The sequence below is a fragment of the Scyliorhinus torazame genome, chromosome 5 (genome assembly GCF_047496885.1).
Source record: "Scyliorhinus torazame isolate Kashiwa2021f chromosome 5, sScyTor2.1, whole genome shotgun sequence".
Classification (NCBI taxonomy): Eukaryota; Metazoa; Chordata; class Chondrichthyes; order Carcharhiniformes; family Scyliorhinidae; genus Scyliorhinus; species Scyliorhinus torazame.
Genome location: NC_092711.1, coordinates 75,338,740 through 75,351,704, shown reverse-complemented (window position 1 = coordinate 75,351,704; position 12,965 = coordinate 75,338,740).

Here is a 12,965-nt window from a genome sequence, read left to right as displayed (position 1 = left end):
TCTGTTTCCATTCACTGATCGTACAAGCAGTCGGGACACAGATTTAAAGTTTTGGGTAAAGCCTCGGCCCACACTCCTACCCAGACCCTGTAACCCCATAGCCCCACCCAACCTGCACATCCCTGGACACTAAGGGTAATTTATCAAGGCCAATCCACCTAACTTTCCCTTCTTTGGACTGTTGGAGGAAAACTGAGCACTGGGTGGAAACCCACGCAGACACGGGAAGAAAGTGCAAACTCCACACAGACAGTCACCAAGACCGGAATTAAACCTGGTCCCTGGGGCTGTGAGGCAGTAGTGCTAATCACTGTGCCACTGGAAGCATAGTTTCTGTATCAATATTACTGTTCATGAAGCTCAAGATTGAATTTGCTTTGCCAACTCCTCTCTTAATATGTCTTGTAGATATACAAAATCCCTCTTCACCTCCTTCTCTCTCCTCCCAAAGAGGCCAGTTAGGTTTTTTGTTTTTAAAATATCAATTTTAACAGATTTTCAACAAACCCCCCGCTCCTTACAGAAAGAGAAAAGAAAAACAAACAAGAAAAACACCGTACGCCCAAATTGTGCAAAGGATTTCCCCAAAATACAACCCCCCCCCATGAAACAATAATAAACACACAAAAAACCTACTCAACCTCGCCCCTGTCATATGCGCTCTGTGAAGAACTTTGAAACTTTGAACTGTATCAGGCTGAGCCTGGCGCACAAGGAGGAAGAGTTAACCCTGCTCAGGGCATCAACCCACAGACCCTCATCTATCCTCCCTGATCTCCTCCTCCCACTTGCCTTTTAGTTCCTCCACCGAGGCCTCCTCCTCTTCCTGCATCTCCTGATAGATCGCCGAGACCTTGCCTTCTCCAACCCATACACCCGAAATCACCCTGTCTTGAATCCTTCATGCTGGAAGCAGCCGGAATTCCCTCACCTGCCGTCTCTCAAATGCCCTCACCTGCACATACCTGAAGGCATTTCCGGGGGGCAGCCTAAATTTCTCCTCCAGCGCCCCAAGGCTCGCGAACTTCCCATCTATAAACATGTCCCCCATTCTTTTAATTCCTGCCCGGTGCCAACCGGTACAGCCGAAAGTACTCCGACCTCCGCCGGTTCATAGCCACACTCGCCACCGAGGCTTTATAAAGTAGCCTAAACCCAACTGATGAACCCCTCCCCGAACCCAAACCTCCGCAGCACTTCCCAAAGATACTCCCACTCCACCCTGTCGAAGGCCTTCTCCGCGTCCATAGCTGCCACTACCTCCGCTTCCCCCTCCACCGAAGGCATCATAATTACATTAAGCAGCCTCTGCACATTGATGTTCAGCTGCCTACCCTTCACAAATCCCGTCTGGACCTCGTGAATCACCCCCGGGACACAGTCCTCAATTCTCGTGGCCAGCACCTTCGCCAAAAACCTCGCGTCGACATTGAGGAGCGAGATCGGCCTATATGACCCACACTGCAATGGGTCCTTGTCCCGCTTCAAGATCAACGAGATCAGCGCCCTGGACATTGTCGGGGGCGGGGTCCCCTCCTCCCTCGTCTCATTGAAAGTCCTCACTAGCAGCGGGCCCAACAGGTCCATGCACTTCCGATGGAATTCAACCGGGAACCCATCCGGCCCCGGGGCCTTTCCCGCCTGCATGCTCCCCGATCCTTTAACCAGCTCCTCCAGCCCAATCGGATCCCCCAGCACAACCGCCTGCTCCTCCTCCACCCTCGGGAACCACAGCCGATCTAAAAATCAGCGCATCCCTCCCTCCCCGTCGGGGGCTCAGACCTATACAGCTCCTCATAGAAGTCCCTGAACGTCCCGTTTATTCCCACCGCCCTCCGCACCGTGTTCCCCCTTTATCCCTAAGTCCACCAATCTCCCTCGCTGCCTCCCGCTTACGGAGCTGATGTGCCAGCATCCAACTCGCCTTCTCCCGATACTCATACACCGCCCCTTGCGCTTTCCTCCACTGCACCTCTGCTTTCTCGGTAGTCATCAAGTCGAATTCCGTCTGGAGGCTCCATCGCTCCCTAAGTAGCACCTCCGCGGGGGCCTCTGCATAGCTCCTGTCCACCCTTAATATCTCCCCCATCAGTCTCTCTCTCTCTCTCCTCTCTCTCTTCTCCCTATGGGACCTAATGGAGATTAGCTCTCCCTTGACCACCGCCTTCAATGCCTCCCAGACTACCCCCACCTGCACCATTGTCATTGGCCTCTAAATATCTTTCAATACACCCCCGGATCCGCCCGCACACCTCCTCATCCGCCAACAGCCCCATATCCAGACGCCACAGCAGGCACTGGTCCCTCTCCTCCCCCAACTCCAGCTTCACACAATGCGGGGCATGGTCAGAAATAGCTATGGCCGAACATTCCGTGCCCTCCACTCTCGGGATTAGCGCCCTACTCATGATGAAAAATATCCGGGAGTAGGCTTTATGGACATGGGAAAAGAAGGAAAATTCCCTGGCCCCCGGCCTGGCAAACCTCCATGGGTCCACTCCCCCCATCTGGTCCATAAACCCCCTGAGCACCTTGGCCGCAGCCGGCCTCTTACCCGTCCTGGACCTAGAACAGTCCAGTGCTGGGTCCAGCACAGTGTTGAAGTCCCCCCCCCCCCATTATTAGGCTCCCTGCCGCCAGATCCGGAATCCGACCCAACATGCGCTTCATAAATCCGGCATCATCCCAATTCGGGGCATATACATTCACTAGTACCACCCGTACCCCCTGCAACCTACCATTCACCATCACGTACCGACCTCCATTTCTGCCACAATGTTCAGCGTATCAAACGACACCCGCTTCCCCACCAAAATCGCCACCCCTCTATTCTTCGCGTCTAACCCCGAGTGAAAGGCCTGCCCTACCCACCCCTTTCTCGGCCTAACCTGATCTGTCACCTTCAAATGCGTCTCCTGGAGCATAACCACATCTGCCTTGAGTCCCTTTAGGTGCGCGAACACCCGGGCCCTCTTGACCAGCCCGTTCAGGCCTCTCACAATCCAAGTTATCAGCCGGATCAGGGGGCTTCTCACCCCCGCCAACTAGCCATCTCCCTTTTTAGGCCAGCCACGCGCCCGCCCTTCCCGCACCCTCCATTCCCCCAGGAGGCGCCCCCCACCCCCACCCCCCCACCCCCCGACTCTCTCTCTTAACTCCAGGTCCGCTTTGGCCAATGCAGCAGCAACCCAGTTTCCCCCTTCCCCCCCCCTCCCCCAGCTAGATCATCCTCTAGCTGTATTGCTCCCCCCATGGCACACCCGTAAGTCAGCTGACTCCTGCTGACCCCGGCCTCTCCCGCCATTCCATCGACCTCCCAGTGTGAGAATCCCTCCACCTCCCCCTGGTAATCAGCGGGCGCTCCTCTCCAGCACTGCCCTTCCCCCGGCCCCGCCCCCTTCCTTCCCTAGCGCGGGAAAAAGCCTGCGCTTTCTATCCAAACTGGCCCCGCCCTCTCTGGCACAGCTCCCTTTCTGCGGCCTTGTCTCAACTCCCCATCCCCGAGCCTCCAACCCCCACCCCCCCCCCACCCCCCCGCGGGGCCGTGTCCTTCCAACACCAACGCCCACATCACACAGCCCTCACATTGAACCATTTCGCCCAACCCCACCCAGCCCCCAAGAAAACAGAACAGAACATCCCCTAAAACACAGTAACCCCCCTAGGCACCCCCTCCCAACAAACCCTCAGCTCGAGTCCAACTTTTCAGTTTGGATGAAGGTCCACACCTCCTCTGACGTCTCGAAGAAGTGGTGCCGATCCTGAAATGTGACCCACAATCGCGCTGGCTGCAGCATCCCGAATTTCACCCCCTTCCGATGCAGAACCGCCTTAGCCCGATTGAAGCCGGCCCTCTTCTTGGCCACATCCGCGCTCCAGTTGTGGTATATTCGGATCTCTGTGTTCTCCCACCTGCTGCTCCGCTCTTTTATGGCCCATCTCAGGACACAGTCCCTGTCCACAAAGCGGTGGAACCGCACCATCACTGCCCTTGGCGGCTCATTGGCCTTGGGCCTCCTCGCCAGGACTCGATGAGCCCAATCCAGCTCCAGGGGCCTTGGGAAAGCTCCCGTGCCCATCAGCGTATTAAGCATCGTGACCACATATGCCCCGGCATCGGACCCCGCCACTCCTTTAGGGAGACCCAGAAACCGGAGATTCTTCCTCCTCGACCTATTCTCCATGTCCTCAAATTTCTCTTGCCATTTCTTGTGCAGCGCATTGTGCGCCTCCACCTTCACCGCCAGGCCCAAGATCTCACCCTCGTTCTCCGAGGCTTTTTGCCACCCCTCCCGGATCGCCGCCCCTTGAGCCTTCTGGGTCTCCACCAGCTTGTCGATCGACGCCTTCATCGGCTCTAGCAGTTCTGCCTTCAGCTCCACAAAGCAGCGTTTGAGGAACTCCTGCTGCTCCTGCGACAAAAATGCCGATGCTGCTTGGTCTCCACCCACCTCCATCTTGCTTCTCCTCCCTCCCACATTTCGCTGCACCAAAATCACTTTTTTGACTGCTCCACTCCTGGTCCAATCCATACAGTGCCGGGGGAACCGTACTGTCACCTTCCCACACTGGGAACTGTCGAACAATTGCCATTGGGGCCCCTCAAAAGAGCCCAAAAGTCCGTTTCTGACGGGAGCTGCCGAACGTGCGACTTAGCTCAGTGTAGCTGCAACCGGAAGTCTTTATGGGACAGATTAGATATATTTGATTTATTAATGTCACATGTATTAGTATACATGTTGTTTATTACATGCTATACAGATAACACATACAGTACACAGGGAAGGAAGGAGAGACTAAAGAATGTAATGTTTCAGTCATAACTGGGATGCAGGGAAAAGATCAACTTAATACAACGTAGGTCCATTCAAAAATATGATGGCAGTAGGGAAGAAGCTGTTCTTGAGTCGGTTGGCACTTGACCTCAAAGTTTTATATCTTTTTCCTGACGGAAGAAGGTGGAGGAGAGTATGTCCGGGGTGCGTGGGGTCCTTAATTATGCTGATTGCCTTTCCGAGGCAGCGAGAGTCAATGGATGGGAGGCTGGTTTGCGTAAAGGACTGGGCTACATTCACGACCTTTTGTAGTTTCCTGCGGTCTTGGGCAGAGCAGGCTCCATACCAAGCTGTGATACAACCAGAAAGAATGCATTCTATGGTGCATCTGTATTATTTACAGTTCTGTAATAAAGTAAATATATTATTATTTCTCGTGTTGTGATATAAGACTGTAGCTACGTTATAAATTTCCAGTCATCTCTTCCCTCAGAGCGTTGTTAGTCTTTGGATTTCTCTTCCACAGGGACCAGTTGTATCTGGGGGTCATTGAATATATTGAAGCACAAGTTTGTCAGATATTCTATTGACAATGGAGTTGAGGGTTATGGGGAACAGGTAGAAAAATAGAGAGAAAGCTGAGATGAGGAGGGATTTCTTCACTCGAGGATGTGGTGAAGTTTTGGAATTCTCTACCCCAGAGGAATGTGGAGCCTCAGTCATCAGGTATGTTCAAGACAAATGTTGACAGGTTTCTAGATATTGAAGATATCGAGGGATATGGGGACCGTGTGGGGAAAATGGTGCTGAGGTAGATTGGCCCTTGTGCTCCCCATAATCTATGAAAATTTGTGGGTCAGGTGAACTCCATGATATACTTTGGTGTTCTCTAAACCCTGGCCCATAACATTAAATATTGAAGATATTGGGAGCTAATGAGGATGGTGTGAGAAAATGGTGCTGAGGTAGATCGGCCAAGGATCGCATTGAATGGTTGAGCAGACTTGGTGGGCCGAATGGCCTACTCTTGCTCCTATTCTAATCTCTGTGTCCTGGTCAGGAAGCAGTGAGCTCAGCTCGGATCTGTCAATCAACATGAATCAGCACCTTCAGGAGAATTGGGAGGGTGAATATTAGATACAGCAGAGTGAGAATGGAGGGAGTGTGTGGGATGGTGATTTACAGCTTTTTGGAGAATGAGAGAGGAAATAATGTTCCATAGGAATTAGAATTGTCTGTTCTGAATTTCTATCCTGTACCAACAATGATGACTTTTGTAAATTGTATTTAAAGGATATCAGAAGAGGAGGAATTATAGACAGAAATCTCAAACGTCACGTCTCGATGTGACAAACTCACTCGATTCCTTCTGATCTGAATATCATCGGGCTCTGAATATCATCGGCGAGAAGGAGAAATGTTTGTCCGATCTGTCGGCTTCAAAAGATTTTAAACGTGAGTGTGACTGGAAAAGCACCAAGACCCACACAACACACACCCGAGTGAGGGTGTTCCAGTGAACTGACTGTGGAAACATCAGTGTGATTGGAAAAGCACCGAGACCCACACAACCCACACCCGAGTGAGAGAGTTCCAGTGAACTGACTGTGGAAACATCAGTGTGACTGGAAAAGCACCGAGACCCACACAGCACACACCCAAGTGAGAGTGTTCCAGTGAACTGACTGTGAAAAGGGCTTCAACAGGTTACACAAATTGAAAAAACATCACGCCATTCACAGTCAGGAGAGACAGTGCACATGTTCTGTGTGTAGACAAGACTCCCCTGATTGTCCAATCTGGAGAAACACGAGGAGACCCAAAACATGGAGAAACGATGGAAATGTGGGGCCTGTGGGAAGGGATACAGATTCCCATCTCAGCTGGAGGTTCATCGACGCACTCACACTGGGGAGAGGCCATTCACCTGCTCTCAGTGTGGGAAGGGATTCCGTGATTTATCCAACCTACGGATCTATCAGCGAGTTCACACTGGTGAGCGCCCGTTCACCTGCTCTCAGTGTGGGGACGGATTCACTCAGTCATCCAGCCTGCAGACACACCTGCGAGTTCACACTGGGGAGAAGCTGTTCACCTGCTTTCAGCGTGGGAACAGATTCAGTGATTTATCCAGCCTGCAGCGACATCAGCGAATTCACACAGGAGAGAGGCCGTTCACCTGCTCTCAGTGTGGGGAGGGATTCATTGATTCATCCACCCTGCGGACACACCAGCGAGTCCGCACTGGGGAGAGGCCATTCACCTGCTTTCAGTGTGGGAACGGATTCAGTGATTTATCCAGCCTGCAGACACACCAACAAATTCACACTGAGGAGAGGCCATTCTCCTGCTCTCTGTGTGGGAAGGGGTTACATAGAAACATAGAAAATAGGAGCAGGAAGAAACCATTTGCCCCCTTTAAAAAAATGTTTTTATTCTCCATTTTCACATTTTCCCTCACAATTTACACCCCACCCACAGACAGTAAATGGTAACAAATACAAAATCAATCCCCTTAACAATAACAACGATCCCATTCTCCCACCACCCCAAACAATGGCCCACCTGTCAATGTAAGCATCCAATAAAACAAATCCTCCCACGGTGGAAACAAAAGACAAAGGAGAAAAAGAAAAAGGAGTCTGGGACCGCCCATGGTCACCATTAACCTATAGAGTCCACTCCCCTCCCCATCCAACCTCTGAAACAGTACCGTACATGATACCCAAGTGTTGTAAATAACCCCCCCCCCTCTCCAACTCCTCCCGTCCACTGCCTCTTGTAAAGCTCCTCCCCCCAACCTTGGTTCCTTCCCCCCAACTTTCCACCACGGCTACACCACTCAGACCCTGTTCTGCCAGGCTCCGATGGCCGCAGTCCCTCCCCCACCTCACTCCCGTTCACTGGCCGGCTTAAACCGGCCAGCGTGGAGGCCCCTGCCCGGGTCCCTTTCCCACTTGCCCGGCCCCAGGAAAGCCCAGAAATCCCCTTTCAGCACACAAACCCCGCATATCCACCTACACCCCAAAGAGCCCTCATTTCGAGTGAAAGTCCCATCACTTCCCTTGTCCAAATATATACATCATTGGTTCCTTTAGCCCCTACACCCGCACGCAGTGAAACAAAAAAGAAGAAAATACAGTCATGAGGTTACATCGGCACATGGCCATTTCTCAATTTCTCAGTTCTGCCACAGTCCTCCTGCCTTCGCAAACCCCTCCGCTGCTTCCGCCGTTCCAAAATAAAAGTCCCTGAGCTTGTAAGTAACCCTCAGCTTCGCTGGATATACAATGCCGCACTGCACCTTGCTAATGTACAGTGCTCACTTCACCCGGTTGAAGGCAGCCCGCCTCCTCGCCAGATCCACCGTAATGTCCTGGTATACACGTATACCAGCTCCAGCCCACTGCACCACCCGCTTCTGCTTGGCCCAGCACAGCACCTTCTCCTTCACACTGCACCTACGGAAGCACAGAGTCACTGCCCTTGGCGGCTCACTCGCCTTTGGTACAGGCCTCCACGACCGATGAGCCCGATCCAGTTCATATCGGGAGGGATCCTCCCCCTCCTCCAATAGTTTCGCCAGCATCGCTGGCCATTTCTCAATTTCTCAGCAAAATACTCAGTCGGCCTCGGTCCTTCAACTCCTTCTGGCAGCCCCCCAATCCTCAAATTCTGTCGCCTGGATCTGTTTTCCAGTTCTTCCATTTTTCCTCGCAGATCCTTGTTAATCTCCATCACCTTCCGCATCTCCTTCCCCATCGAGGTAAATTAATCAGCGTGCTACAATAATATCTCCTCCACTTCCTTCAGTGCCTCCCCTTGCTCCCGCACCTCCGCCACTGCACTCGCCACCACCATCGTCACCGGGGAAATCGCCTCCTCCACCAGCACACTCAAAACCTCCCTCATCTCAATTCCTCATTGTCTCCATGTATTTTGTAAACTGCCTTTCGAATTCCGCAGCCATCACCTTAGTTATTTCTTCAGCCGTAAGCAATGCGGCCTCCCCTGGTGCTCCAGCCTCCATTTTCCTTGGTGACCCCGTGGTGACCTTTCCATTTCCCGACGGACCTTCAGCTGTTTTTTTTACGGCCGTTTCTTTGCTCACCCTCGATATTTTCCTTTACTGTGCCTTCACTGTGCCTCCTCTGTGCCTTCTCCCTGCTTTTGCCGCCTCAGTGGACCCTGGGACCGGGCTTAAAGCCCCGAAAATGCCGTTCCCAGATGGGAGCCCTCCATTGTGTGGCTGCCTCCCGCCCGCCATTATCGGAAGTCCCCATAATTTGCCCCTTTGCCCCTGGTCCGCCATTCATTATGATCATGGCTTATCATTCAACTCAATAGCCTAATCCCACTTTCCCCTCGAGATCCTTTGATCCCCTTCGCCCTAAGTGCTGTATCTAACTGTTTTTGAAAACATACAATGTGGGCAGCACGGTAGCACAAGTGGCTAGCACTGTGGCTTCACAGCACCAGGGTCCCAGGTTCGATTCCCTGCTGGGTCACTGTCTGCGCGGAGTCTGCACGTTCTCCCCGTGTCTGTGTGGGTTTCCTCCGGGTGCTCCGGTTTCCTCCCACAGTCCAAAGATGTGCAGGTTAGGTGGATTGGCCACGCTAAATTGTCCTTAGTGACCAAAAAAAGGTTAGTAGGGGGTCATTGGGTTACGGGGATAGGGTGGAAGTGAGGGCTTAAGTGGGTCGGTGCAGACTCGATGGGCCGAATGGCCTCCTTCTGCACTGTATGTTCTATGTTCTAATGTATTGGCATCAACTATTTCCTGTGGTAACAAACTCCAAAGGCTCACCACTCTCTGGTTGAAGAAATTTCTCCTCATCTCCGTCCTAAATGGTCTACCTCGTATCCTCAGACTGCGACCTCTTGTTCTGTACACTCCCACCCTCGGGAAAATCTTTCCTGCACCTACACTGTCAAGTCCTGTTAGAATATTATAGGTTTCTATGAGATCCCCCATTCTTCTGAACTCCAGCGAATACAATCCTAACTGATTCAATCTCTCATACGTCAGTCCCACCATCTCAGGAATCAGTCTGGTAAACCTGCTCTGCACTTCCTCGAGAGCAAGAACATCCTTCCTCAGATAAGGAGACCAAAACTGCACACAATATTCCAGATACGGCCTCACCAGGGCCCAGTATAGAACAAAGAACAGGCCCTTCCGCCCTCCAAACCTGCACCGATCACGTGTCCTATCTAGACCAACCGCCTGTAGCCTTCTATATCCCGTCTGTTCATGTGCCTAGCCAGATAAGTCTTAAAGGTCGCTAACGTATCTGCCTCAACCACCTCACGTGGCAGAGCATTCCAGGCCACTACCACCCAATGTGTAAAAAAACTTCCCCCGCACATCTCCCCTGAACCTTTCCACCCTCACCTTGAACTTGTGCCCCCCTTGTAATTGTCATTTCCACCCTGGGAAAAAGCCTCCAACTGTTCACCCTGTCTATACCCCTAATAATTTTATAAACTTCTATCAGGTCGTCCCTCAGTCTCTCTATGGGGAACAATCCCAGTTTATTAAATCTCTCCTCACAGCTAATACCCTCCATACCAGGCAACATCCTGGTGAACCTTTTCTGTACTCTCTCCAAAGCCTCCACGTCCTTCTGGTAGTGCAGTGACCAGAATTGGGACAAATGTGGCCTAACCAACATTCTGTGTAATTGGAACATAATGTTTGAGCTGTTATACTCGATACCCCGTCCTATGAAAGCAAGCATGCTATGTGCTTTCTTCACCACCATTTCCACCTGTGCTGCCACTTGTAAGTATCTGTGGACCTGCGCGCCCAGATCTCTCTGTGTCTCTCTGCTCCTGATGGTCAGCATCTCCACATCATGAGTGTTAAATGCTCTCAGTTCTGTCTATTATGAATCTTTGTTGCACCTTATCCAGTGCCTCTATTTCCTTTTTCTAAATGGAGATCACCAATGCTGTCAGAGCTCCCAGTGTAGTCTAACCCTGGTTCTAAACAAGTTGAACATTTCCTCCGTGCTTTTTAATTCTATCCCTCTGGAATGGAACCCTAGATATGGGCCTCACACTTTAAGAAACATGTGAAGTTCTTAGAGAGGGTGCAGAGGACATTTACAATAATAACAATCTTTATTATTGTCACAAGTGGGCTTACATTAACACTGCAATGACGTTACTATGAAAATCCCCTAGTCGCCACACTTCTGCGCCTGTTCGGGTGCACTGAGGGAGAATTCAGAATCTCCAATTCACCTGACAAGCACATCTTTCGGGACTTGTGGTAGGAAACTGGAGCACCCAGAGGAACCCACACAGACACGGGGAGAACATGCAGACTCCGCACAGACAGTGACCCAAACCGGGAATCGAATCTGGGACCCTGGTGCTGTGAAGAAACAGTGCTAACCATTGTGCTAGAATCGCACCAGGGATAAGGGACTCCAGTTAGTTGGAGTGACTGGAGTAGTTGAATTTCTCTCCTGAGATTACAGCTTCTGGAGGGTGGAGAATAGGGCCATTCAGCCCTCTGAGACTGTGTCGGCTCTCTGTGGAGCAAGCCAGTCTGTCCATTGCCTTTTTCTTTCCCCAAATTTGTGCAGGTTTATTTCTCTCAGTGCCTGTCCACTTTCCCATTGAAATCCTTCTGTCATCTCTGCATCTCCTACCCTCATAGGCAGTAGGTTCCAGGTCATTACCACTCGCTTTACAGAGACATAAGGCTCCGAGAGCACGGATTAGTCTATTTGGCCCATTTTCCCTGTGCCAGACCCATTTAATCCCAGACTTTGACTATTTTGTTTTCTTTTTTGGAATATATCAAATGACAGTCCAATGAGGCTCGACCACCGTTTACAGACAGTGTATTACAAATCACAACAACTCGCTGTGTTTTACAACAAATAATTGAGCTTATGGTGTGTCTGGAGGTTCACAGAGTATTCAAAATGTGTCAACACCGTGGTTATTACTCAAAATTAAGACTCAGTCTTCATCAATGATTTTGGTGAGGACACAGAGTATAATATATCTTAGTTTGCGGACAATTAGAATAAATATTTCTATAAAATCTCTCACTACCACTAGACCTCCTAAAGTGTTTTAAAGCCAATGGAGTACTTTTGAACCATATTCACTGTTGTAATGCAGGAAACTGTAAGTACCATGTGTAATCACATTTAGTTTTAAAATTGTTATTTTCATAGTATATTCACTGTCATTAGTAACAAGGTCAAGGAAGCCCTTTTACACCTCTTAACATGTGGCTCCCTGCAGCCATTACACCTTCTGTACCTTTTCTATATTAACTATGTATTGATTTCACATCAAAAAACAATAATTAAATTAATGATTATTCAGTTGTGAACATTCATCATTAGTGAATTGGTGTATTGGGTAATTATATTGTAAAGACTAGATCTTTATTTTAAAAAATAACATGATCAACCAAAATGTTTCCAGAAACTGCAGAGCTATCAGAATCTGTTTGAAAAAATAAATTACTCGATAATTTTGAGAAGTTACGAGATGTGGTGATAAGCCTGTAGATAATATTGCATGTACTCAGCAGTGTTACCTCCCACCAGTAGGTGGTGTCAGGCATCAATCAGGTGTCATCTGGCTACCAGCAGAAGGTTGTAAGGTATACATGAGGCCAGTCACACATAAGGATAGTTCCAAGGGAGTCTAATGCAACTCTGTGATAATTTGGTCTGTAAAGCATTCTGATCATGACCTTACCACGTGTACATTAATAAATCATCGTTCTGCCTAAGTCGCACAGAACACAACATTAGACATCATATTCTGTCAAGAATATGTAGGCTAGGCATTGGGTGTAATGGTATTGTTATTGGGCTGGTAATCCAGAGACCCAGGTTAATGTACCAGCCTCCCCGAACAGGCGCGGTAATGTGGTGACTAGGGGCTTTTCACAGTAACCTCATTTGAAGCCTACTTGTAACAATAAGCGATTTTCATTTTCATTTCATGCTCTGGGGATCTGGGATCGAATCTGCCTTTGACAGATGGTGAAATTGAATAAAAGTCTCGAATTAAAAGTCTGATGACACTGTTGATTGTTGTAAAAACCCATTCACTAATGTCTTTCAGGAAATCTGCTCTTCTTACGTGGCCTGGCCTCCACATGCCTCCAGATCCACGGCAATGTTGTGGTTGATTTGTAAGTGCCCTCT